We start from the raw sequence: 24,451 nt of genomic DNA, 5'->3' as shown, positions 1-24,451 counted from the left end.
ATGTTTATAACTGAGGTAGCGAATAACTTAATGCAGCTACAAACAAGAGAAAATCTGCAGATGCTAGAAATCCAAGCAACATGCACAAGATGCTGGAGGAACTCAGCAGGCCAGGTAGTACCTGTGATAAAAAAGTAAACAGTCAAAGATTCAGGCCAAGACCCTCCTGCCGAAGGGTGTTAGCCCAAAATGTCGACAGTACTCGTTTCCATAGTTAATGCCTGGCCTGCTGAACTCCTCCATCATTTTGTGTGTGTAACTTATAACTTTGTCTACTTTTGTTCATTGAATTCATGTAACCACCCGAATTTTACTTGGAAACAAATTGGAAAATAACCAGGACTAATAATATTCTATGCATAAACCACATTCTAAGAAATATCATCTTGTTTGAATTATAAACCCTGGTAAAGAGAAATATCATTGGATGGTAGATTTAAACAGATTCAAGGGATAGGCACATTTATTTGCAAAGTATTGTTATGCATCTCTTCTTACATGCAGAACCTTCTACCTAGATGAACAAGGTATCTAGGAATAGTACTATCTGCAAGTCTCTCTTCAAGTAATACCCCATCCCAATTTGAAAATGCATCACCATTCCTTCATTGCCTCAGAGCTTCGTAACGTTCATAGATGGACAACTCTGGTTCAGGAATATGGCCATCACCATCTCATCAAAGTCAATAAAGCACCACCAGTACCCTGCAAGTGAATGGCAGAAGAATCATAGGATGAGTTGATAGGAATGCAAAAGAAAAGTAGAATTAGTGAAAATGGCTGTTTGATGGTCACCACTAACATTAGGGGAAAGGCAGCAAATGGCAGCTGAAAAGGTAGGGTTGATGCAAAGACAAAGTAGTTCATAAAATCATCACACATGCGGAGGGAAAGGGATACTCTGGTAAAAGTGTCTGGAATGTAACAATGTCAAAAGCACTGAAAATATTTTTACATAACTGCTTGGTTCAGGAATATCAAGATATTTAGGTGGAAGAAAGTACTGCCTGATAATGGTCCACTTGGACCTCCAGTAACCATACCAGTGACCAACAAATTGCATTTAAACCAACATCCCTTGGACACAGGGGAGTGGAATCCAGTGTGCAAAAAGTGATGAGCCCATGTGAATTGACAGCTGTGTAAAAAAAAAGAGAAAGCTTTATCATTCTTGAGTGCGCAATAAAGAACATAATTTCAAAGGCAAGGAGTGAGCATGGAATATGGAAAGATGCCGGAGAACAAAATTAAGTCAGAGAGAAAAGGCACACACTAAGATGTGATTTGTGTTAAGTATCAGGTTACTATCATGACAATCAAAATGGGAAGTAAAGAAAAGTGGACCCAAAACCCACCACATCCATTACACCCATGAAGTGCCCATTTATTTGGATCCTTTTTACCAGCAGTCAGACCATGGTCTTCTATGCCTCAACTGTTCATGAACTCATTTATCGTTACATGTTGTGAGATTGTCTGAATCGATCACTTACTCAAGCAACATGTTCCGGTCATTTTTCCTCCAATTCCTTTACTCCTTACCTTAATTCTATGCTCTCTGGCTTTAAATGTCTCCATTATGAAGAAAGATTTTCCACTAATCTCCCACTTTATGCCACATATAACTTTGTGCACATCTATGAGAACCTCTCATCAGGATCCTTTACTCAAAAGGAAGACATCAAGAAACTTGCGTCTCTTCAAAACTGACACAATTCATCCCAAGCAATATCTTGATAGATCTCCTCTGCAGCCTTTCCATTTCAAGAATGCCATTCCTACAAGTGGGAAAATCTATTATTTTAAGAAAATAGGTCCCACTCCATCTTAAAAGAAGCCAAATAATTTTATTAATTTATGGTTTTAACAGTATGGTTCTGGTCCCACTGCCAAACTACAGCAACTATGGCACTTCTGCATTCTTAGAATGAGGTCCTTAATTCCAGCATTGATGATCAATCTTGTACTGAGGCTCAACCTTCCTCATGCCTTTGGAGAAGTGCCTACAAATAGGAATTGCAGAAAAAGACTCTTTTACATAGATTGTGAAGGAAGCAAAAACACTTAACTGCATCTTACTGAAAATAAAGATTTTGAGCTTCCATGGATATTGAACCAAGATAAACTTGACAATTTCTGGAAGAACAACACAGATATTAGCTTATATACAAAAAAATTATTAGTAAAATATTTCTATTATGTTAAACAACAGATTCTATCTCATATCTCCAACTGTAATAATTTGTAATTACTTGGAAATTTAGTTGTACTATTACAAGATCTCCTCTTTAAAACATGCCGTGGCACTAATGCATTATGATGCTTGCCTCTTGAATTCCAAGTTAAATGCGGCACTAATTAGCACTTCGTAAACACAAAAAAGTCTGCAGATGCTGAAACCCAAAGCAACACACACACAAAATGCTGGAGGAATTCAGCAGGTCAGGCAGCATCTATCCATAAACAGCTGATGTTTCAGGCTGAGACCCTTCTTTAGTACTGGAGAGGAAGGAGGAAAAGACCAAAAGACCATAAAACAAAGGAGCAGAAGTAGGCCATTCGGCCCATCGAGTCTGCTCTGCCATTTTATCATGAGCTGATCCATTCTCCTATTTAGTCCCACTCCCCCGCCTTCTCACCATAACCTTTGATGCCCTGGCTACTCAGATACCTATCAATCTCTGCCTTAAATACACCCAATGACTTGGCCTCCACTGCTGCCCGTGGCAACAAATTCCATAGATTCACCACCCTCTGACTAAAATACCAGATAAAAAGGTAGAGGATAGCTAGGTGATAGGGAGAGCCAGGTGGGTAGGAAAGATGAGGGACTACCTTGATTATGCCTCTTAGTACCCTGTCTCCTGTAAAAATACTATTCCTTTATCTAATTTCTTTTGTCTCCACCACATCTGTTCCCCAGATGTGGATTTCATTTCCAGGACATCAAAAGTGTCCTCCTTTCATCAAAGAATGGGGTTTCTCTTCCTTCACCATAGATGTGCCCTCACCATCGTAAACTGGGGGACTGCTTCGTTGAGTACTTCTGCTCCATATGCCAAAAACAAAGCTTCCCAGTAGCCCTCATGATGGAGAAGCAATACCTTATATACTGTCTGGGTAGCCTCCAACCTGATGGTATGAATATTAATTTTTCCTTCTGGTAATTTTTTTCCCTTAACTCACCCCTCTGCTTCTATTCCTCTTTCTGGCCTCTTTTTACCTCTTCTCACCTGCTATCATCTTCCTCTGGATCACCTCATCTTTCCCATTCTTTTATGGTCCACCCTCCTCTCCTATCCTTTTTCTCTAGCCCTCCATCTTTCCTACCCATCTGGGTTCACCTATCGCCTTCAAGTTTGCCTCCTTCCACCCCCCACCTTTTTATTCTGGCATCTTCCCTCTTCCTTCCCAGTCCTGAAGAAGAGTCCTGGCCCAAAACGCCAAATATGTATTCATTCCATAGATGCTGCTTGACTTGCTGAGTTCCTCCAGCATTTTGTGTGCATGTTGCTAATTAGCAATGTTTTCTTTCTTATATTATTCCCAAATTAGAGAGTTTAAGCAGAACTTTTCATCTTCCATTTCAATCTGAGATCGCTCATTAAAGAATTTTCAACACCAATTTCAAAGTACCCTTGAACATTCTCCACAAGAGATAATGCCCACAAAAGATCAACAACGTGTCTTATTTATTATCAGTATACTTGGATAGTTATTTTTACTAAACTCAGCTTGTTAGAAATTATTGCACGTATTGAAGGCATAGAATAAAAGCTCTGATTTACAACATGTTACAGTCTCTGTTTATCAGAGTGATTACTTGCTGGCCTTTGACATTATTCTGTATGTGATAATGAAGTGTAAACCAAGTCCTTTTATTGCTGTTTATGTTAACATCCACACTTGTGAACTTACATTTGTACAGCAAGGTCATATGCTCTCCAACAATAAGACAACAGCCATGTAATGATTTTGCCAAGCACTTAGTTTTAAAAATAATGAAGTAGCCCATTAAGGCAGTGAATCAGAGCTTGTGAACAAAATGCAGTTTTTTTTTCTTGTCAAGCTGATCATTGCAGAGTGGAGTATGAAGTCAAAAAATCATTCTACTCATTATAGGGTCTTAAGACAATAATTCAGCAAATATAATATAAGACAAACAGAATATATGAGAAAAAAAAGGGTGAAACGGACATGGCAAAAAATACCACAAAGCAAATCTTGAGGTCCATGAACCTTTGATGCACTTGGAGAAATCCACAAAAGGCACAGAATAAATCACACAAAATGCTAAAGGGCCTCAAGAGGTCAATGGAAATGAATAAACAGTTGACTTTTTGTGCTGAGACCCTACATCAGGAATGGAAAGTACAGTAGGGGGATAGGGGGAAGATGCCAAAGTGAGAAGTTGACGGGGGGGGGGGGCGTGGAAAGAAAGACGTAGAAGGAGGTAGATGATGCAGACAGGTGATGTGGGGGAATTAAGAAGCTAGGAGGTGATAGGTAGGAAAAAATAGGCGGGAGAAGAAAGAATCAGATAGGAGAGGAGAATAGACCATGGGAGAAAGGGAAGGAGGAGAGGCACTAGGAAGAGATGAGGTAAGAGGCTAAAGTGGGGAATTGAAGAGAAGGGAAGGGAGAGGGGAAAAAGTTATCAGAATTTGAAGTGTTTTTCCTCCAACCGAACAGTGGCCTCATTGTGACAGGAGAGGAGGCCACGGACTGACATATCAAAACGGGAATTGGGAGGGGGTTTAAAATGATTGGCCAGTGGGACATTCCACATTTTATGGATGGAGTGGAAGTGCCCGACAAAGTGATCCCCCAATCTACATTGCATCTCACCAATGTGGAGGAGGCAGCACTAGGAGGGCTGGATTCAGAAGACAACCCCAACAAATTCACAGATAGGTTGCCTCACCTGGAAGGACTGTTTAGGGTCCTGAATGGACATCGGGAAGGAGGTGAATGGGCAGGTGTAGCAGTTCTGATGCCTGGAATGATAAGTGCCAGGAGGGAGATTAGTGGGGAGGGACAAATGAACAAGAGAATAACAGAGGGAGCAATTTCTGCGGAGTGGAGGGGAAGTAAAGATGTGTTTGGTGGTAGGGTCGCATTGAAGATGTCAGAAGATGCAGTAAATGATATGTTGGTGTAGAGGCCAAGTAAATGTTAACTTGTCTGACATGTCAACATAAAAGACAGACAAAACTCACTTACGCCTGAAATTTCAAGACCTTAAAATTGATATACAGTACATCTTGAAGGTATTGCTCAAGGGTTGGTAAAAAAAACAATAATCGAAGAAAAAGTTGAAAATTTATTTGGTTTTCCAGGACATTTCCCAATTGAAAATTCTTCATAACAGAAATTAAAATGATAATTAGGGATTCTGGAAATCTGAAATTCAAACACGCTTAGCAGATCAGGCAGCATCCATGAAAAGGGAAATGGAGTTAACAACTCAGGTCAATGAGCCCTTTTTGGTACTGAGAAGGAGAGAGAACGGTTACATATCCACTTCACTTGGTTTACACATTTGCTTTGAAAGCTTCATTTGGAAATCATCAAGGTGGAAAAGGGACTTCTCACATCTTAAATAATTTCTAAATTACTGTGTGCGAATTCCATCTATCAAAAGTTGGAATTCAAACTTGCATTCACTTCTATTTAACAATCTCATTGTGTAAACCATGGCAAAAATATGAACTGAGTTAAGTCAAAATAATGTCGAAAAGTCTTGTGATTGAGTATCTACTTGAATTTTGTGCAGTGATCAAATATGTCACCTACAATAATGTCTTCAGAAGACCTGTATTCATACTTGGTTATCACAATTTTCATTGTAGCTCCATAACTCCATTACCAGATCCAGGACAATTTCTGTGTCTTCAGCGTGGAAGTCCATGTTGCTTCGATCCAACAGCCACCTTTGAATGCACAACATTAACTGTCATCATTGGATACAATGGACAAAACAATCAATCATCACAGAGAACTGTGTCGTGAGCTGGCCCTAAGCTCATGATTCCTTTGCTAAAGGACACTCAAAGTTGCTGCGCAGGTTGACTGTGTGGTTAATAAGGTATACAGTGTATTGGTCTTCATCATCCGTGGGATTGAGTTCATGAGCTGAGAGGTAATATAACAGCTATGTAGGACCCTGGTCAGACCCCACGTAGAGTACTGTGCTCAGTTCTGGTCTCATTACCACAAGAAGGATGTGGAATCTATAGAAAGGGTGTAGAGGAGATTAACAAGGATGTTGCCTGGATTGGGGAGCATTCCTTATGAGAATAGGCTGAGTGAACTTGGCCTTTTCTCCTTGGAGCGATGGAGGATGAGAGATGACCTGATAGAGGTGTATAAGATGATGAGAGGCATTAATCGTGTGGATAGTCAGGGGCTTTATCCCAGGGCTGAAATAGCTAACACGAGAGGGTACAATTTTAAGGTGCTTGGAAGTAGGTACAGAGAAGATGTCAGTGGTAAGATTTTTACACAGAGAATGGTGAGAGCGTAGAATAGGCTGCCGGCAGTGGTGGTGGAGACGGATACAGTAGGGTCTTTTAAGAGAATCTTGGATAGGTACACGGAGCTTAGAAAAATAGAGGGCTATGGGTAACCCTAGGTAATTTTTAAAGTAAGTACATGTTCAGCACAGAAGGGCCTGTATTGTGCCGTAGGTTATCTATGTTTCTATGTTTCTAAATCCTCCTGCCTTTCTCCCCTTCTTTAACACCATAACACCTATTTAACAATTCTCTTAAGCACTTGCTCTACAATCTCCTTATGTATGTGCTGTATCAATTTTAGTCTGTAGTCCTGAAAAGCATCATTTTAGTGATGCTCAACAAATTCAAGTTGCTGTGAGTGCCTGAATTTCTATGTCCACAGAGAGAAACATTTAGATTGAAAGAGTAACAAAGTAACCTATTATTTATTATTCTGCAGTACTCTGCACATTTGAGTTCACTGCTTTGTTACTTCCCCAAAATCTTCCCATCCAAAGAACTCGGAGGAGTTCAGCAACTAAACTTAAAGTATGTTGACAGGAGGAACAAGGCCACCATCCATTATTGGTGCTAGAGAATCATTAAGTGGTTATCAGCTAGTGGTCCGTAGAGCTTTAGGCAATTGGCTTATACAGAAGGGCAATAATTAGCATGTTGGCAACACTCAGTGGAAACAAATCAAAAATTACATTTGACTCAAACGCAGAATCAAACCTTTTTAAAACATCATCGACAGCAGATAATTAAGTACATCACACTGACATTACATCACTAGCTTTCTTCCATCAATAATGATTTTCAATTCTTCTGTTATTCTTAATATTGACTTCTGTTTTCAAAAGACCTTGGCTAAACCTTTCAAATACCAGTGTTACAAAGCACATCGTTCATTTAATTACTGTTATAATATATTATATTTTACTACAAAACCCTTCAATGTTAATTTCTTTCTATACCTTGAAGTAAAAATAAAAATGGAAATACCTGCATTAATTAAACATAAATTCTGGGTGTATCAATGCAGTTTTCCAGTTTACTACTTTGACATTTCCTCTAAAATAATTGGCATGTTACACGTTTGTCATATAGCTGTCCTGAAGCATAGCCTACTGTAGCTTCCAGGTTATTCTGACAGATATTGATGGCACATCATTGCTAATCCCTCATTGTTAAAATTCCTTCTATCTATTTAGCTATATTGGATTTTGCTGAAGCCAGAAATATGAAAAATATGATTTTAAATAACACTTTTGTCCCTCAGGATTTCCCCAAAGCATTTTACAACCAACCAAATGCATTGGAGAATAAATGGCTGAATGGTAAAAACAATGTTTAAATTATGAATCACAGCAACTAGCCTGCAAACAACAACTTCCGCAAATAGTATGGTAATGATGAGATGACATGTTTCAATGATGTTTATTAAAATCAAAATATTGACCAGTATGCAGAGACGAGCACCCTTGCCTTAAGGTATCTTTTATGTATTCTTAAAGGCTACTGATGAAATGCATTGTCCATGAGATGGTATCTTCAATAGTGCAATTCTCCTTTGGTTTGCAGTGAAATGCCAAAACTACATTTAAGTGTGAGACTTAAATTCAAGAAATTGAACCAATTCTATTCCTAGACGAAGGCTCGTAACATCTTTATAAAGTTTTGGCCAGACATATCTATGTAGGTAATAGATCAATAGTTGTATTACTGGTTTAGTTTTCATAAGACTTGTGTTTAAATCATATGATAACCAGAAAATTCAAATGCAGTTAATTAAATAGTGTAAAATAAAGAAAAAACTGAATCTGCATTGTTGTCCATGAAATTGTTGGATTTTTCTATAAACCTAAATGACTCAGTTCATCTTCTAGCAAAAGAAATCAGCATCCTGACAACGTTTGACTTACATGTGGCTCCAAATTCACCTCACAGAGTTCACATATAATTGCTCTTGAAAATGACCAAGAGAATACACAACTCAAGGACAATTATAGGTGGCCAATAGTTGCTGACTTCATCAGCAACATCTCTATCCTAGAATGAATAAAAGAAACAAACGTGCTTTGGATCTTAATCAAGTAATTAGGCTTCTTTTTCACTTTCAAAAGGTACCAGTTATCATTGCCTTGCTTATTTTGGATCTAGGCAACCCTTTCATCAGGAAGAGCACTTAACACTGAGAACTTGTTGCCAACTTTACAACAAATAGTTTGTCAAATTATCTTTAAACTTTCCTTTAAATTACCTTTACACTTCCTTGGAAAACACAGAATAATGGTTAATATTTTTAAATGGCATACACGTGTAGGAGTAATCCTACATTTAGGCACAGACTAGATTGACTGAAGGGCTTGTTTCTGTGCTGTACTTTTCTATGGCTCTAATTCTAATTAAAAAAAATCAACAGACAAAATAGAATGGGATTAAACCAAATTCTGATGCAGCAAATGCATACTTAAAAAGTGAACAGCTTCCTTCATGTATCCCGGATCAAAATCTTGGAAATCAATGGTGCTGAATAAGACTATTCCCTCCAGCATGTAAGCAAAATACTGAATTTATAAATTTCTCTTTACTTTACTGAAAGACCCAAGACACATTTGATAACATGATGGATAACCCTTAAATTAATAAAATAGAGTAAACCATTTATTTTTCTAATTAGCAAGTTGTTAAAATACAAATAAAATTAATGTGTGTTTGTATCAAAGTGTCCTTTGCTTTTGATGCCTTCATTATATTGATTTAAAAGATGCGTTTTCATGCAGTGATGGAGGAAATTGCTTGCAAGGTGTTACTGATGTTTATTACTCTGGCAGAATCAATTGTACATCAGTAGAAGTATGTGTTAATTCAGCAGTTTTAAGTGAGTTGTGCTCTTGCAAATTCACTGGAATTGAATCGGGATCTCCTCCTAGTCGTTAACTCCAAAAATACAATCAGCAATGACACTTAACAACAGAGAGAAGAATGTAAAAGATAGGTGCAGCAAGCGTCATGCACCTCCTCCTGCCTGTGATATATTTAAATAAAGGATCATGGTTGATTTGTTTTCCCTCAATGCAATTAATTGCAGTAACCTGCACACCTTGATAGTTAAATATCAAAAAATTTGCCAAACATGATTTTTTCTTCAGAAAATTGGACAGTTACAACCCTCCTGGATAAAGATTTAAAATAATTCACTATTTACTAGGTGAAGACATTTCTTCTCATCTTAGTCCTGATTTGCCATCCCAGACTTTGAAACTGTCACCCCAGTTTCCGGACACCACAGCCAAGGAAAAAATCAACCACTCATCTGAGCCCCATCTGGATTTTGTATGCATCAGTCAAATCTGTTTTCTTTCTTTTAAACTCAAGGGGGCTTTCTTTATTTCACTTCAAAGGATAAATCTCTCACATCAAACCTTAATAGTACTCTCACGATCATGTGTATACACTTTTCTAGGGAGAGCTCTCCACAAGCGCAATGTTTCAGCTGCAGGCTCGATATCTAAATAATTGAGCAAGAGGTATTCATTTTTAACATCAAAGTTTATTACAGTTAAAGCCAAATTAATTGTTTGTAGCCACCCAATTTTAACTTGTAATGATTTGTGTACAAGGAACCCACGACTCTTAATATCCTCCCACCATTTAAAAATACTTGCTTTCCTATCGTTGTTCAACTGAAGTGAAATTTCTACTTAACTGTTTCAGCTGCCATGTACTCACTCTTCCATAATTCATAATTCTTTACTCTTTCATATACTCTCACCACCTTTCCTCCCGTATCCCACCTCAGACTCCAAATCTTTGCTGCACCATCCTCACACTGACAGGTACTTTCATCAGTAACCTTGGATACATTACCTGTGATCCGTTCATTGAAAGCATTGATAAATACATTATGAATACTTGGGATCCTAGTTTTGATCCCTGCTACTCCCCAGGAATTAGCGCCATCGAACATGGAAGTGAACTTATTTGTCCTTACACTCTATTTCTCTCCACCAACCGGGAGAAATCTCATTGGTGGAGTAAGCCTAGCCCCACTAAGTACATGAAATGTATTCTGAACAAAATCAAATCCTTATACATATGACTGCATTGGATTGAGTCCTAAAATTACCAGAAATTAACATGGATAATTCATTGAGTAATGATTAATCTGTTGATATTAAACCTAAAATTGTGCAGCTTTGACTTAGGCAGTGAATTACGAGCAAAAGCGCACAGATCAGAGTGGCCAGGATGCTCATATTTTAATCCTTTTATTCCTGGAATCAATCTTGTGAACCTACTCAGGGGCCTCTCCTATTCTGGCACATCCTTCCTTAGATCAGTAGCCCAAAACTTCTTTATTTCTTTTACCAAAGTGCATGCCCATACACTTCCCTACACTGTATTGCATTCACCACTTCTTTGACCATTTTCCTAATCTGTTAGGTGTTCCAAATCTTTTTTATGTTATGGAGACTAACTATTAACTGAGGAGTCGGTAGACACCAGGATAGGAACTCTGGGACCAAGTCCTTCCAGATGATGTGTGAACCTAAAGCTTCTGTACCTCCTGCCCAATGGAAGAAGTGAGAAGAGATCTTGGCCAAGATGATGAGGGTCTTTTCCATCCCTATTTCTATTTGAATCTCTGATCTTTAGTATTTTTGTTCAAATATGGTGATATGACAACAGTCCAACAATCCTAGTTGTCATAACCACAGATTCGGCAGTGCAGCGCTTGTGAATATGCATGTGCCAGCTAATTATTATTTCATTGTGATACTATTTAACTCCATTCATTCCGTCATAGTACTTGTCGAGATTTGGACACAGCAACACTTTGCTGCCTGCTTGCATTCCGCCTTGCCTGAGAAATTGGACTGTCAAGTCAACTGACTCTGAAGACTAGCGGTATTTGTTTTATTCTTAGTTGTTCTTTACAGCCATAGTGTAGGCTTCATTTTCCATTTGAGAGGTTTAATTAATGGCACTATTTGGCCTAGTGTTTATTGTTTTCTTTTCCCTTTAACACTTCGCATTAAAGTCTGTGAACTATTGAACTGCTTCAGTGTCTCTCACTCCACACTTGGGCCATATCCGAACCTGGTAACAGCAAGTCTCAACCACACAAAAACGGACCCAGCAGAGAGAGAGCAGCTGACCTTGGCCATGAGATTCTTTGGTCAGAGTGATTCGTGGAGACAACAATGTTCCATGGAATTCATATGTATAAACTCTTGCTTCTGTCTCCATCGTAACAGAAGGATCTTGCCAAGTAATGGACCCAGCAAAGTTTGAACAGCGACATTTTGACATTGGTGGCTCGAGGAGAGTGTGCTTTTATTCTCAGTGCATGTCCTGACTCTACATTCCGAGAGTCCCAAGTCTACATACTGAGCTTCTCTCATCTACATTGAGTTTCTTCGGTATCCATTCCAAGCTTTTCAAGTCACAAGTACCCAGGTTCCCAGCTTTATGGTCCCGTGACTCAGATCCGCATAACAAATAAGTGCTTCAAGCAAGCTTATCAATTGATTCAGCAAATCATCATTCAAGTCAATAGTGTAAATTCCGGAAGAGCCCTACTCCAAAAACTGATCCCTGGCTGAAGTGTGCAAATACACAAGTAACCCTACCAAGAGTATTTTTAACCTCTTGACTGGGAAAATTGAACTTTCATGTAGCAAATTAAACAGCTCTACAAAGAACCAGCTAGCTTAACAATGAAAGAAACCTGTCTGTGCTGTTTTGATCTGTAAAATTGAGAGTATATCCTAATTGCCTCTGGAAAAAATTGTGAAAGATAAAACACTGTGATCAAGATTTGAAAAGGTTCCTTCTCTAGGTTTCAAGTTTCATGTTTTCCAGGTTTCTCGAGGAATTTCCTCTATGTTCCCAAAGTTTTTATTTTTCCAAATGTTTCCAAGGTTTATTCAATGTGTTTAGGGTTTTTCAATGTCCTCCCCATCTCGAGGACACCAAAGCCTCTGTCTCGGCCCTGCCTGAGGTTTCTCGATCTCAGTCTGTTGGGGTTCCCAGGTCTCTCAGGATTTCCTGGTTTCTCAGTCTCTCTGGATCCCCGAGTCTCCCTGCCTCTCATGATCCCCATTGCTCCATCTCAAATTCCCCAGGTCTCTCGAGTTTCCAGGTCTTCCTGGGCCATCAGGTGCCAGCTATAGGAAGGGGGGGCTCCCCGAGTGACTTCTTCAGGCCTGTGCAGGGCATCAGACAGCATTGTGCTGTGAGGTTTATAGAGCACCTGAATTGCTTAATCATTACTTAACAACAGTTATTAATGGTTTAAGAGTTCCTTGTATCTCTCTCGAGTAACTCGCTCTTTGTAATGTGATTTCCTGGTGCTTTCTGTTTAAGTTTGTCAAGCTTATTTTGATAGGCTCAGGGATTCAGTGTTAGTTTTATTGTTGAAGCAGATGCCCGATTAGCTGCAATTAGAGGGTCTTTATTTTGAGAATGATTCGTCTCACGGTGTCACTTGGTCGAACTACCTGAGTGTAAGCTCTTGTTTCTGTCTCTACATGGAAGTCTTTGGCTCCGATAGTGGCAGAGCACACCATGGCACTTACCTACCAGCATCACTGAAGGACATCTTAGACACGTCCCTCATCCAGGGCTTTCAGCGGACACAGGTCTGTGGCACCTCAGGTGCTGCGCCCAGAGAGGGGGGCCCTGTCATAACCACAGATTCGGCGGCGCATCAGATTTGGCAATTGTGCTCGTGAATATGCATGTGCCAGCTAATTATTATTTCATTGTGATATACTTAACTCCATTCACTCCGTCGTAGTATATGTCGAGACTTGGACAGAGCAACACTTCACTGCCTGCTTGCATTCCACCTTGCCTGAGAAACTGGACAGTTGAGTCAACTGACTCTGAAGACCAGCAGTATTCGTTTTATTCATAGTTATTCTTTTCAGCTGCAGTGTAGGCTTCATTTTCCATTTGAGAGTTTTAGTTAACAGCCTTGTTTGACCTAGCGTTGATTGTTTTATTTTACTTTTAACACTGTTCGCATTAAAGTCTGTGAACTATCGACCTGCTTCAGTGACTTTCACTCCGAACTGGGTGACACTAGTAACTCGTTTCCTAACAACCCGTTTAAATGGACGGGCCTCGCTCCAAAATGTCAACTGTACGCTTTTCCATAGATGCTGCCTGGCCTGCTGAGTTCCTCCAGCATTTTGTGTGTGTTGTTATAATTTGCATACCTTTTCTCTGGAAAACACAGTCTATGATGCTGGAGGCATGTCATAAATTCTAGAAATACAGATCAAAAGAGAAGGAAAATAAATAAGTATGAACACTTGTCAATGCATATGAAAAAGAAAACAAAAAAATTATGAAGTGCATTTCTTAACCTCAGACCCTCACAAAATCTGCCATAGTCTCTGTGATGTTGGAAGAGGTAGACATTTAGACCAGGTTAATCATAGAAACATAGAAAATATGTGCAGGAGTAGGCCATTCGGCCCTTCAAGCCAGCACTGCCATTCAGTACGATCATGGCTGATCATCCAACTCAGAACCCTGTACCAGCCTTCTCCCCATACCCTCTGATCCCTTTAGCCACAAGGGCCATATCTAACTCCCTCTTAAATATAGCCAATGAACTGGCCTCAACTGTTTCCTGTGGCAGAAAATTCCACAGATTCACCACTCTCTGTGTGAAGAATTTTTTCCTAATCTCGGTCCTAAAAGGCTTCCCCTTTATCCTTAAACTGTGAACCCTCATTCTGGACTTCCCCAACATTGGAAACAATCTTCCTGCATCTAGCCGGTCCAATCCCTTTAAGATTTTATATGTTTCAATAAGATCCCCCCTCAATCTTCTAAATTCCAATGAGCATAAGCCTAGTCGATCCAATCTTTCATCATATGAAAGCCCTGCCATCCCAGGAATCAATCTGGTGAACCTTCTTTGTACTCCCTCTATGGCAAGGATGTCTTTCCTCAGATTAGGGGACCAAAACTGCACACAATACTCCAGGTGTGGTCTCACCAAGGCCTTGTACAACTGCAGTAGTACCTCCCTGCTCCTGTACTCGAATCCTTTTGCTATGAATGCCAGCATACCATTCGCCTTTTTCACCGCCTGCTGTACCTGCATGCCCACTTTCAATGACTGGTGTATAATGACACCCAGGTCTCGTTGCACCTCCCCTTTTCCTAATCGGCCACCATTCAGATAATAATCTGTTTTCCTATTTTTGCTACCAAAGTGGATAACCTCTCATTTATCCACATTAAATTGCATCTGCCATGAATTTGCCCACTCACCTAACCTATCCAAATCACCCTGCATCCTCTTAGCATCCTCCTCACAGCTAACACTGCCGCCCAGCTTCGTGTCATCCGCAAACTTGGAGATGCTGCATTTAATTCCCTCATCTAAGTCATTAATATATATTGTAAACAACTGGGGTCCCAGCACTGAGCTTTGCGGTACCCCACTAGTCACTGCCTGCCATTCTGAAATTCTGAAAATGTCCTGTTTATTCCCACGCTTTGCTTCCTGTCTGCCAACCAATTCTCTATCCACATCAATACCTTACCCCCAATACCGTGTGCTTTAAGTTTGCACACTAATCTCCTGTGTGGGACCTTGTCAAAAGCCTTTTGAAAATCCAAATATACCACATTCACTGGTTCTCCCATATCCACTCTACTAGTTACATCCTCAAAAAATTCTATGAGATTCGTCAGACATGATTTCCTTTCACAAATCCATGCTGACTTTGTCCGATGATTTCACCGCTTTCCAAGTGTGCTGTTATCACATCTTTGATAACTGACTCTAATCAAGAGGAGCATTATATTTTTCTTTGAATAGTTCTATTCACCAGAAAGGAACTCTGTTGAAGAGCAGATATATTGTCCTGATGAAGGGTCTCGGCCCAAAATATCCACTGTTTATTCATTTCTATGGATGCTGCCTGACCAGCCGAGGTCCTCCAGCATTTTGTGTATGTTGCTTAGGATCGTTACTTAAGCACTTTTCTGAAAAACAGTCTTTCTGGTGATGCACATTTCCTATGGTATGGAAATATTGATTATCTGCTCTCAGGATGAGGTTTTTCATTCCAGAACTAATGTGATGCCCTCGTTCTTTAAAGAAAGGGACTTTCCTTCCTCCACCATCAATGCTGCCCTCATCTGCATCTCTTCCATTTCGTGCTCGTCTACCCTCACCCCATTTTCACGCCACCACACCAGGGATAGGTTTCCTCGGCCTCACCTACAACCCCACTAACCTCTGCATTCAGCACATAGTTCTCCATAACTTCCATCATCTCCAGTGGGATTCCACCACCAAGCACATCTTTCCCTCATGATGAAGGGTCTCGGCCCAAAATGTCGACTGTTGACTCTTTACTATAGATGCTTGTGCCTGGCCTACTGTATTCCACCAACATTTTGTGCGTGTTGCTTGGATTTCCAGCACCGGCAGATTTTCTCTTGTTTATTTCCCTCACCCTTTCTTTCTACTTTCTGAACGATTGCTCCCTATGTGACTCCACTTGTCCCTCCCCACTGATCTCCCTTCTGGGACTTATCCTTGCAAACGGAATAGTGCCACATCTGCCCCTGCTCCCCCTCCCTCATTACCATTCAGGGCCCCAAACAGTTCTTCCAAATGAGGCAATAAGTCACCTGTGTGTCTGTTGGTGTTATCTGCTGTCTCCGGCACTCTTGGTGTAGCCTCTTGTATAATGGCGAGACTCTTTGTAGACTGGGAGACTGCTTCACTGAGCACCTATGCTCTATCTGCCAGAAAAAGCAGGATCTCACAGTGGCCACCCATTTCAATTCTACTTCTCATTCCCATTCCGACATGTCAGTCCATGGCCTCCTCTACTGCTGTGACAAGGCCACACTCAGGTTGGAGGAGAAACAGCTTATATTCCACCTGAGTAGCCTCCAACCTGATGACATGAAAATTGATTTCTCAATCTTCCAGTAATTGCCCCCCCCCAACTCTCCTTCACTATTACCCATTCCTGTTTCTCTCTCACACCTTATCTCTTTACCTGCCCTTCTCTTCCCTCTATTGCTTCTCTTGCTCTTTCCCTTTCTTCCATAGTCTACCCTCTCCTATCAGATTCCCCACCTCCAGCCCCTTATCTCTTTCACCAATCAACTTCCCAGCTCTTACTGCACCCCCTCCCCACTCCTGATTTCACCTATCTTTCTTTCTTTTTAAATCTTTTTATTGAGTAAGTATACAAAAAAGGTAAGCCATATAAACATTAATACAATGTTAAAGTATAATAAAATTCCAAAAGATATCAATACCAAAAAAAATACTACAAACAATGTAATTTAAACATAAGAAACCAAGATAACATAATAGTATACTAAATTTTATATATATCAATGGAAAAAAAAAGAAAAAAAAACCCCCAAAAAAAACCCAACGTGCAGCTAACTAAAAGCAAAGCAAAGCAATGGGCTAACTTGAAACCAAACAAAGTTAAACTTAAAATGACGTCCTCAATCCCGACCTCCATTAAAAACAGTGAAAAAAAAACAATAAGGGTAAATATTACATTAAATGAAAATATCGAATAAAAGGTCCCCAAATCTGTTCAAATTTAAATGAAGAATCATAAAGGTTACTTCTAATTTTCTCCAAATTCAAACATAAAATCGTCTGAGAAAACCAAAAAAAGGTAGTTGGAGCATTAAGCTCTTTCCAATGTTGTAAAATACATCTTTTCGCCATTAAAGTAAGAAATGCAATCATTCTACGGGCTGAAGGGGAAAGATTACTAGAAATTTTAGGTAGTCCAAAGATAGCAGTAATAGGGTGAGGAGAGATATCTATATTTAATACCTTAGAAATAATATTGAAAATATCTCTCCAAGAAGTTTCCAAAGTAGGGCAAGACCAAAACATATGAGTTAAAGAGGCTATCTGCCCCGAACATCTATCACAGAAAGGATTAATATGCGAGTAAAAACGCGCTAACTTATCTTTGGACATATGTGCTCTATGAACCACTTTAAATTGAATTAGGGAATGTTTAGCACAAATAGAGGAAGTACTAACTAATTGTAAAATCTGCCCCCAATCATCCACAGAAATGGTAAGCCCCAATTCCTGTTCCCAATCTACCCTAATCTTATCAAATGGAGCTTTCCTAAGTTTCATAATAATATTATAAATCATAGCCGATGCACCTTTCTGACATGGATTAAGGTTAATTATCGAATCTAAAATATATGTAGGAGGAAGCATTGGAAAGGAAGAAAGTATAGTACTTAGGAAATTTCTAACTTGTAAATATCTAAAAAAATGTATTCTTGATAAGTTATATTTATTAGATAATTGTTCAAAAGACATAAGGGAACCATCTAAAAATAAATCCAAAAACCGTAAAATACCCTTAGTCTTCCAAGTTTGAAAAGCGCGATCCGTAAAAGAGGGAGGAAAAAATATGTTACCTAAAATAGGAATCGCTAACCCGAATTGATTAAGATCAAAAAATTTTCTGAATTGAAACCAAATGCGCAAAGCATATTTAACTATCGGGTTAGAGACCTGCTTAAGACGTTTTGAATCAAAAGGGAGAGAGGAGCCTAAAATAGAACCAAGTGTATAACCCTGAACAGATTGTAATTCCAATGCTACCCATTTAGGAATAGATAGTATATCCTGGTCAAGTAACCAAAATTTCATATGTCGAATATTAATAGCCCAATAATAGAATCTAAAGTTAGGTAATGCTAAACCTCCATCTCTCTTAGCTTTCTGTAAATGTATTTTACCCAGTCTCGGATTCTTATTCTGCCAAATAAATGAAGAAATTTTAGAGTCAACTTTATCAAAAAAAGATTTTGGAACGAAAATTGGTAATGCCTGAAACACATATAAAAATTTTGGCAAAAAAAACATCTTAACTGCATTAATACGACCAATCAAAGTTAAATATAAGGGAAACCATTTAGATGAAAGTTGAGTAATATGGTCTATTAATGGTAAAAAGTTAGTCTTAAATAAATCTTTGTATTTACAAGTAATTTTAATCCCAAGATATGAAAAGTAATTATTAATCAATTTAAATGGAAATTTATAATATAAGGGAAGATGTTTATTAATCGGAAAAAGTTCACTCTTACTAAGATTTAATTTATAACCTGAGAAAAGACCAAATTGTGCTAATAACTCTAAAACAGCAGGAATGGATTTCTCAGGATTAGAAATATATAAAAGCAAATCATCAGCATAGAGTGATAACTTATGGGACTTTAATCCCCGAGTTATCCCAGTAATATTTGAAGATTCTCAAATAGCAATTGCAAGAGGTTCTAATGCAATATCAAATAATAGGGGACTAAGAGGACAGCCTTGTCGAGTACCACGAAAGAGAGGAAAAAAAGGTGAGTTTAAAGAGTTAGTACGAACCGAGGCTACAGGGGAATGATATAACAGTTTAATCACCTATCACCGACAACCTTGTACTTCTTCCTCCACTACACCCACCTTTTTACTCTAACTTCTCATCTTTTTCTCCAGTCTTGTTGAAGGGTCTCAGTCCGAAAAGTCGACTGTTTACTCTTTCCCATAGATGCTGCCTGGCCTGCTGAGTTCCTCCAGCACTTTGTGTGCTTTGTTTAGATTTCCAGCATCTGCAGATTTTCTCGTGTTTGTGATATTATTAGTTTTGTTTGTCACAAGTAAACATAAAGTGAAAAGTATCATTTGCATCAACGACCAACATGGTCCGCAGATGTGCCTGGGGCCCACAAGTTTCGCCAGGCTTCCAGCTCCAATATATCATACCCAGAACTTACTAATCTGTATGTCTTTCAAATGTGGGAGGAAATTGGAGGAAGTGGATGAAATTCACACAGTCATAGGGGGAATATGTAGACTCCTTACAGACAGCAGTGGGAATCAAAACCTAATTTCTGGCGCTGTAAAAGTTTGTGCTAATCACTACACAACTGTGCCCCCCCATTGTTCTTGTTGTAAATAGGAAAAAAATTATAATTTTCATTTGAACTTTCCATATTCTCATTCTCAGGGAGGTCTCCAAGTTAATTGCAGATAATTAATATACCTGAAGTATACCACTTCTCTGGTGTTCAGGTCTAATTTAGTCTTTTGAAAAGTGCCATCAATTTTGTATATTCCTGATATTTCATTCTGCTAATATGTATGTTTCAAACTCTCTGGGTTTAAAAATAAGGTCATTTTCACTCAAATGCTCCAGATGTATGATGTAATAATATAACATATCAATAATACTTCCTCTGACAAATCCTTTATCATTTCCCTACAATAATTTACACATTCATCCCTATCTTTTAACCTTAACACATGGGAGTCTGAGTTTGTAAATATTTATCAGAGGTATTCCAAGTTTGTAATATTAATCAGAAACCTTTTGGAAGTTCTTTTACACATAGAAAATGGAACACTACAACAGGAACAGACCCCTCAGCACACAATGTCTAGGCTGACTATAATGTTAATTTAAACTTATCTCATCGTCCTGCATATGGCATATATACCTCTATCTCCTGCCTGTTCATGGGTCTCATAAAATGCATCTTAAATGTTGTTGCCCTATTTACTTCCACCACTACCCCTGGCAGTGCACTCCAGACACCCGCTGCTCTCTGTGTAAATTACTCTTTGTTGCCTCCATCAATCTATTGCTATTGTTATTTGCACTCCCCTCCTCTATCTGTCTATAAACGCTCTTTGCTTAGATCATATCACTTGCTAGCCTTTCACTCTTTTTTATACTAATTACATCCCCTCTGTCTTTCAGCTGAGATAAAGAGTCATTACCCAAACATTGATTGTCCATTTCCTTCCACAGAGTGGGAGGTTGGGCAGATGAAAATTTCTTGCTCCTACTGACCTGCAGCAATGGTTTCATTTAAAACGTTAGCTGTTTTAACTTTTGGACAGTCCCAGTTTAAGCAGGATTGGCTATTAAAGCATCTTACTTTTACAGACAATAAAGTACTTTTGACAGGTAGTTGCACACATCAAGCTCCCACAAATATTTGGATGCTTGCTAGTTAACCTGTTTCAGCAATGTTGAGCAAGATAATAAAAATCTATTGTCCAAAGGCAGCAAATCTGACCATGCAGCGACAGAAGTGTCAGACTTGAATTTTGTGCTCAAGCTTTGAGTAGCTTAAATCCAGAATTGCATCTATAGCCAGAAAACCACCAATCAAACCACAGCCAGTATTTAAATTTGTAGGAACTAAACCAACTTCAGGAGTTAAGATCAGCAGTCATAACGCATTACTACTAGAACATCATTTGTCAAAAGGCAGTAATCAGATATAAAGGAAGCAAATTACCATTCTGCAGAGTAATCTTATGCAGGTGGTCTACCATTCACTTGGATGTTGACTTTTATTCGTTTTCATTTACCACCTTTCCTCAAAATCTTTTTGATATACTTATGTTATCTATCCCAACCTTGTAATGTCTAATTATATTCTAGCATTCACAACCTTTTAGAGGTCAGAATATCAGACTGTGGTTCCACTCATTTATTTAGAGATGCAGTGCAGAACAGACCCTCCTATGCCACTGAGCTGTGTGACCCCAAAACCCAGCCTTTTAACCCTAGACTGATCACAGCACAATTTACAATGACCAATTGAGCTATTAACTAGTACATATATGGAATGTGGGAAGAAACCAGAGCACCCAGAGGATACTCACCACACTTGAAAAGTAACATACAAACTTGTTTATATCTTATCAAAGAAATGTTTTGCATTCAATTACCCTAAGCTGATGATTGAAGCTGCTTAATTTTATTCATTTTCTTTTTGGTTCTCTAATGGACAGAAGAGATTTTCTTCCCATCAGCCTTTTTGTTGAATGGGACCCTCACAAATAGATACTTGCTTTGTAAATGAGGTAAAGCCATATCTTTTCCTTTGATGTACAATGAACACAGTACAACAACTGAACACACTCACAGTAAATACATTATAATATTCATTTGCTGGAGATGGTGTTATTCGAAGAACCAACACTCATTGTCCATATCAATTTAAGCCTTAGAGGGTAACCAACATTTTCTCAAGAGCAGTCAGTTATGCCCTTGCCAATTATACTAATATAGAATTTGTAATATCACAATGCCTCTTTTTCTGGAACTGATGCAAGTTAGTCTTCATTTGTGCCTGCTTAATTTGATTGGGTGGACACAAAGATTAGAACACAAAACAGGAACAGGCCCTTTGACCCACTGTATTGTGCTGAGCTAATTAAATTAGTAATCAAATGGTCATCAAGACTAATCTCTTTTGCCTGCACAATGTCCATATCCTTCGATTTTCCTCTCATTCATTTACTTATTTAAACATCTCTTAAAAGTCCCTAATGCTTTTACTTCTACCATCACCCCAGGCAGTGCATTTCAAGTGCTCACCTGTCTGTGTAAAATACATACCACCTCACCACTCCTACCAAATTATCCTCTCTCACTTTATATACATGTCCTCTAGTATTAGGCATTTGAACTATGGAAGAAAGATACTTTCTGTCTTCTCTATCTGTGCCTCTAATAATCATATAAACATCTATCAAATCACCTCTCAGCCGCTATCGCTCCAGACAAAACAACCCAATTTTGTCCAATCTCTCATTATAGCACATGTCCTCTAATCCAGGCAACATCCTGGTAAACCTCTCCTGCAACCTCTCCAAAGCCTCAACATCCTTCCTATAATGGGGTGACCAGAATAGTACGGGATACTCCAGATGTGGCCTAACTTGCGTTACAAAAAGTTACAACATAACTTCCTGATTTTTAAACTCACTGCGTTGACTAATAAAGGCAAGCGTGCCATATGCCTTCTTAACCACCCTATCAACCTGCGTAGACACTTTCGGGGAACTATGAACTTGGACTCCAAGATCCCTCTGCTCATCAACACTGTTAAGGACCTTAAATCTGGCGCAGGAGTCACATGTAATCTGGCCAGATAAAAATGGTTTACTTCCTCTCCAAAAAGAGGCATGAGTGAACCAGCTGCCCTTTACGCCACTTTTATTAATAAGGCTATGATATGCTTTATTCAACTATTTTTATCATTAATTATGTTTGAAAATGATTAAAATTCACTGTCATAATGGGATTGAAAAAGATTTGTTGGCTCAAGTCACATAAACGGCAGTCTGTGTTTATTAGATTATTAATTAAGGCCTCCTTAGGCTTGTAATGAACACTACGCTGCTACACCTCTACCACCCATAGGTATTTTCTCTACTATTATTTATAAAATCATTATCATTAGGTCTATCCCTAAATGCACATCCCTATGCTCATCTATACTCTGCAGATGCACAGTAGAGAGCATTCTTACTGCTGCATCACTGCATGGTACATAAACTGCACGGTGTCTGCAACAGGAAGTCAAAACTGCCCAACGCATCACCAGCATCAACCTACCCGTCATCGAGCACGTATATATGAAAAGGAGCCAGAATAGGGCCAGCAACATCATGAAAGATCACACCCACCTTGCTCATGGATCCTTTGTCCCTCTCCCATCAGGAAGGAGGCTACGCAGCATCCACGTTTGGACCAGCAGACTCAAAAACAATTACCTTCTTCACACAGTGAGGCTGAACGTCACCTTCACCCACTAACTCCCAGCTTCCGCTACTTTATCATTTCCTGTCAGAGTCGCTTTATGTAGAGCCTCTCCTGTGCCTCGTGTCACGTTATGAACAGATAATCAATCTACGTGTATAAGCTATCTTTTGTATTTATATAAACATTTTGATATTATTGTGTTTTTTTGTGCCGCTTTGGATCCAGAGTGACAAATATTTTGTTCTCCTTTATACTTGTGTACTGGAAATGGCTTGAAACAACCTTGAATCTTGAATTGTGTTGAAACTAAACGGTTTACAAGGCCATTGCCTTTGGCCTGGAGTTCGATATGTACTTTTGGTAGACACTGCAGATTATCTTATCCAAAGGCCATGAACAATTAACAGAAACAAATTTTATTTTATACCTATCCAGCTAAGTTATTATCAGTTAAGGTGGCTATTATTTTAAGTTCCACAGTTATTTAGTTAATTAATTGAATTTAAACACCCCAGTTGGCAAGATGGGATATAGATTTGTATCTGGAGATAATTAGTCAAACTTCTGGATTATTAGCATAACTCTGAAGCTAACAGACACTCCTTAACCAGTGCTCTGCAAATACAACAGGGCATTCGAATTGAAGTCGTGTCAGTAATGAAAACACAACTGCACAGTGAGAGTACGATCATTGTCAAGGGTACTTCAGGGCCATGGAATAAATTATAACACTTTTCTTCATATCCTTTTACTCCTAAAATGCATGAGCATATGCAATCAGTGACTCATTTTGAAATAATGACAGATCAAGTATCCAAAATGATACCTCAAAGTATTATTCCTGGCATCAATAATTAAAAATATGAGCCATCTCTCCATCAGACCAGATTGAGAGTCTGTGCAATCAATGTAAAGTACCACAGGCTAAGAGATAATTCACGTCAATATTTTGAGCATCTCGGAAGCAAGGAGTGTCAGAAGCTGGCTTCCCAGACTAAAATAATAGAAGATCATATGCAGTAAACTGACAGCAAAGACAGAATTGTCATTTGAAGGCTTTCATAAATAAATTACATTTTGAGAAAATCTGACATTATATGTAACACACACTCATTTTCGCCCTCTGAAATATGTATATAGGTTTCGGAGGAGTGTGTACAAATTCTATTGGTTTGAAGTTCAAATATGCCCAAAGGTTGGCGGCGGTTGGGTGGGGGAGTGGAGTGGCTGTAGATGGGCAGAGAAATAAAACATCAATAAGGGTTATAAATTTCCATTATAAATTTCTTGAAGCCCAGGAGTCTAGGCACAATAAGGAGAATTCTGCACTTCCAATGAGTGAAT

General features: G+C 38.9%; 1 long non-coding RNA gene across 2 annotated transcripts; it reads right to left on the bottom strand.

The window, feature by feature from the left end:
• Positions 1 to 245: 245 nt before the first annotated feature.
• On the bottom strand, positions 246 to 23,197 carry LOC134357706 (uncharacterized). 2 transcript variants are annotated; one of them, XR_010020708.1, is made up of 4 exons: positions 23,032 to 23,197; positions 5,797 to 5,933; positions 2,070 to 2,136; positions 246 to 705 (listed from the first exon to the last, which is right to left on the bottom strand). It is a non-coding gene; the product is annotated as an uncharacterized LOC134357706 (long non-coding RNA). The 2 variants fall into 2 exon arrangements; XR_010020707.1 differs by lacking the exons at positions 246 to 705; positions 2,070 to 2,136 and adding an exon at positions 1,708 to 2,003.
• Between the last annotated feature and the right edge of the window lie 1,254 nt (positions 23,198 to 24,451).

Source organism: Mobula hypostoma, chromosome 17 (genome assembly GCF_963921235.1).
Source record: "Mobula hypostoma chromosome 17, sMobHyp1.1, whole genome shotgun sequence".
NCBI lineage: Eukaryota > Metazoa > Chordata > Chondrichthyes > Myliobatiformes > Myliobatidae > Mobula > Mobula hypostoma.
Note: the sequence above shows the minus strand (reverse complement) of the source record. Positions and strands in the feature narration are given on the sequence as shown.